The 4,860-nt window shown below is 38.2% G+C and overlaps 1 pseudogene; it reads right to left on the minus strand.

Annotated features, from left to right (window-relative positions):
* Positions 1 to 1,078: 1,078 nt before the first annotated feature.
* LOC101561593 lies at positions 1,079 to 1,342 on the minus strand (annotated as a pseudogene).
* Positions 1,343 to 4,860: the final 3,518 nt, after the last annotated feature.

The following is a 4,860-nucleotide window of genomic DNA, read 5'->3' on the forward strand; positions in this document are numbered from 1 at the left end:
TGTATTTAACCAGCTTCTATACTCTCTTGTAAAATTTTACCAATGCACCTGTTAACATTATTTTCATATTGAGAGTGTGTTCAGATTGATCAACACTTTGTTCAAGCCTACAATTAGCACTTAGCCATCTATTTCCAATCAAGGTTTCTTGGGTCATTATTTCAAGTTTCTTTAACCTGTTGTTTCTTTCATCCACTCATTAAAACTATTTATTTTTTAGGGACCAGTGAGATAGCTCAGTGACCTAAGAGCCTGCTTGGAAAGTGCAGGGATCCCAGTTTGATCCCCAGGTCCACATGCTCTGAAGGCCCACCCTGGGCTTGCAGAGTCAGCCGTAAAAATTGAGTGTAGTGGTGCACCCTTGTAATGCCAGCACTGGGGGCGACTACTAAGAGTCTAAGCTGTATAGTGAAACCCTGTACCAAATACATTAAAAAATATCTTTAAAAGTGTAACTCCAAGATTGTCTTAAAGTCTTACAGAACAAGTTCATCTATCTTTCTTCAGTTAAAAAAAATACATGGCAGTAGTGCATTAGAGCATAGAAACTATTATTAATTAACCTTTACAGGGCTCAAAAGGTAAAATATAAATTTTATTACATGTTATTCATACCAATATATTTTTCACAGTAACATCTAGAAAATTAATTGGAAATACTGTGTATTTTCAATAAATGCTTACTGATAGTAAATACTTTTTTTTTGGCGGAACTGGGGATTGAACTCAGGCCCTTGCACTGAGCCATCTCCCCGGCCCATGATAGTAAATACTCTTGTGACAATGGCAACAAAGAAAATCAATATAATTTTCTCCAGTGTGTTCTCTCTTTGTTTCTATGCTTGTTTTCTATGTTTTACTAAGATTTGTGTCACACATTGTGTTGTGTATGCCTCCCCAGTGGTCCTCTGGCATGCTTATATAGTAACTGTATCTTATTACTTGTACACGTGATTGTAAGTTAGACAGATTTTTTTGCATATGAGTGACTGAGATTATTACAGAGATAGGTAACAAAATGAGTTTTAAGGAAGAAGACATGGAGGCAAACTGGATGTGGGTCTCCTAACCACAGGCTTCAGCAGCCTTGCCATGGATCTGGGTGGTTTTTTCTCATCAAAAAGTTGACCTTTTGATCTGATTCCATGTTGTAGATCTGCCAGCAGGTTTCAGAACTTTCCTGCTGGCAACAGTGGCAAGGATTTTCATAGTATCTTTGTTGCTTAATGTCCTCAATGAGTCCATCCATTGTGAGGATTCTATTTAGTGTTCTGTATGCACCCTCCATGCTCCCATCTTGTGCCATCACAGTCCTGGCAGTGAACATCAGATGTTTTGCCATGATCTCGGATTTAATGTTTCACTCTGCAGGACCATCCACCATTCCTGCACAGCCCGGGAACCAGCTCCTTCCAAGGCTGATGCTAACATACAGTCAAGTAGGACTGGGCTCTCAGAGAAGACAACAAAGAATAAAGACATCAAAGTTGTGGTTTGAGACGCATCTTCAGACCAGGCCTCAGCATAAATTGTAATGAGCAGAGCTGCATGCCTCCCTAATGGATAAGCAGTAATTGGAATCATACTAAAATTAGTATCTCTGGGTTCACTAAAGTCCAGATAGGCATCAGTCACCCGAATGGGTGGTTGGAACCCCTGAAACTTTCCCTTGCCAAAAATGCCTTTGCTTTTTCCATGTACTCATGCTATTTGACCTGCTTCCCTATTGAATCAATCTTAGCCAAGTAAGTATATGTTGGTTGATTATGTATTCATTTTGTCATTTTGCACTCACTTTGTGATTTGCCTTGATAAAACATTCTTAGAGAAGTGGCCTCAGTGTCATTCTACTTTTTGGATCCCCTCCTGTCTTTAGATAGTATTTTTTAACAAATATTTCATACATGTAGACTTTGCTGCTATGAATAATTCAATCATTGATTTCTGGAGACCTGAACTCAGTTTATCTGACATCAAGCAGACGGATAGCTTCATTTTCTCCTATATCAATCATACTTGGCACAATATAAAATGAATAAGATGATCCATATCAAAACAGTTCAAAACCAGGTGAAAATCAGGAAAAATGGTAGACATAAATTAGTTTTTATAAACTCTTTCTTAAATATAATAGGCCACTATTGAGCAGAAAATGTTGTTTTTCATTCAACTTTTTATTATTATTCAAGAATATGGAAGCAAAATTTTCATTAATTTTCACAAGAGACTACTTGGGGAATCCATCTTATTTGACTGTAGTACTTTCTCACACCGTCATTTTTGAAACAGACTTTTGTTTAAGGGACAAACCCAATAATCAGTGGATGGATGTCACATAATTCAGGTATAATTAAGATAAGTGAAACTCAATATGCAGTAAAAATTCTCTATGAATAACATATTCTGTTTAGTCTCAGTCAAGATCAAGAATAGATTGTCTTGATTCTCCTGTTCTAAGTCCACTGTCACTGCATGTGATGATGTTCTGTAGGCCATCTCTAATGAGACAGATTAAATCTTTTCCTTGACTAACTTATGCATACTGTCCTAGGAATAACTTAAATAAATATTAGTAGGTTAATTTGTATACATGTACATGCAAATGTATGTAGATGACTTGGAAAAGTCTTTATTTCTCCTACATACCAGAGTGTTTAAATTTAACTCACTTTTATCACTTTTTAAAACTGTCACAGGGGGCGAGGGAGTTAGCTCAGTTGAAAAAGTGCTTGCTTGGCAAGTGTAAGGGCCTGCGTTCAATCCCTGGTTCCACCAAAAATAAAAAAAAATAATAACAAAATAAATAAAAGTGACACAGGATCATGATTGTTAAACCTGTGTTCCTGTATTAATTACAAATCTCTGTGATATCTTATTCAAACAATCTAAACAAACTGTTTGGCAAAAAAAAAAAAAAAAAAAAAAAAAAAACCTTGGCTTTCTCCCAATCAGATAGACACATTTAGATGTTACTATGGATAAGGGAAGAAGATAGAGAAAAATGAAGAAAGAGTCAATATTTTAAAAACAGAACAAACTAACAATGGATTTTTTAGAAAAGCAAGGGTCAGAAAAAGCTTAAGGATAAGCAATATTAGAATGTATCCAAAAATGCTAATAGACAAGATGGAAATTTCAGTGCATACCTATAATTCTAGCATTCTGCAAAACTGAGCAAGAAGAATAAGAAATTGGATCTCAGAGTTAGTAACTGAGTGGCTTCATTTGAAAATTTTAAAAAAATGAAGAAGGGACAGTATTGCAGTTAATTTTTACTTGTTGCTGGGACAAAATACCTGATCCCAAAATTAAGGAAGAAAAGGGTTATTTAGCTCACAATTAATGGAAGTTTCAGTCCATAGTTGGCTGGCTCCAAGGCAGAGTAGCACATGGACGAGAGCAGCAGTTAATGATGATGGAAAACATCAAATAGAAAAGAAGGAGACACAGCTGTGGCTTCTAGCAAGCTTCTCTCCCTTCTTTCCATTCTGATGATAAAGACCAGAGCTCCTTTGAGGAAATGGAACACTCCATCCTTCTTCAGTTCCTTTTTATATCCTTTAAGTGCTGAGTCACTCTAGTGTGGGTCCTCCCTGCCCGAGAAGGGGCTTCTATGCCCTAGGGTGTGGAGTTGTTGTGCCAATTTAGATAAATTTTTAACTTCTCAAGTTGACACTGTGAATCAACTGCTACAGTCCACCCCTTCCACTTGGAAACTAGACATCTTTCTTTAAACCAGGTTCCAGATACAAAGACATGCTTATTCTTAACATTTCACAACTTGAGCATTATAACACAGCTTTAACAATCCTTAAGAAGCAGTATTAAGTATATCAACATAGTATTGCATTAGAACCATTACATTTTGTCCCTGAACCCCCAAAGGTTCATGCACATGACTTTATGCAATAGGCGTTTAGTCTATCTGCAAGAGATGACAAAGTTCTAGAAGTTTCAGCTTTGCTGAAAAGTCTATGCCCTAAGTCAACCACTTTCAACATTTACTCACCCAAGAAAAGCTTTGCCATTCCAAAAGGTACAAACAGCAGAGTACAAAGCAATGGGACAAAAGTCCCAAATCCTACAGGCTAATCATTAAGTCCTGTGGTTCCACACTCAACATCTGAGGCAATTTGTGGCACATTGTGAGCTCCACATAGCTCCAACTCGATGACACTTCTGCTGGTTGTAGCTCCCATGGCTTTTCTCTGGGGCTGGCTTTGCTCCCTTTTGGAGCTTTTCTCACACAATTCACATTGCTGGCCTTTCCAAGCTCCCAGAGTTTCCACTGAATATGCTTCTCACTCACAGTTTTATAAACTTCCCTCCAAGGGGCACACTGCCTGTACACCCACACCTTCTGAAATCTACATGAAGATTTCTTAAACTCACAATTCTTGCATTCTGCATGCATATAAAAACAAGGCCACCTGGATGATGCCAAGATCTAATGCCAGCTAGAGCAGTGCCCAGGTTTTCTTCTGACCTGGCTGTGGGGATCGAGTGCCTGGATCACCGAGCATCCTGACCCTGAATCTGAGGAACAAATTCTCTATGCCAATGACATTTTTGGAACTGGTGGGGCAACTGCCCCCATTATAGAACATGGCACTCTATAACTTTTTCCCCATGTAAAGTCCCTCACTCTTACAGTTCTGGGGCTGCAAAGTGGGAACTGCCACCACAGGAGCTGTCACCTCCTGTGATGGCCTGGGGACATCTTTATATTCTCCTGTGTCTCCTGAGCAATGGAGATCTCAGCTCTGTCTTTGCAGTCCAAAGTCTTCTTGACCCTTCCTTTTTGCTACACATTTTAAATAATCCTTCTGGATTATTTGCTCTTGATTATCAATATAAATC

The sequence above is a fragment of the Octodon degus genome, unplaced genomic scaffold (assembly GCF_000260255.1).
Source record: "Octodon degus isolate 3935 unplaced genomic scaffold, OctDeg1.0 scaffold00143, whole genome shotgun sequence".
NCBI classification, from domain to species: Eukaryota; Metazoa; Chordata; class Mammalia; order Rodentia; family Octodontidae; genus Octodon; species Octodon degus.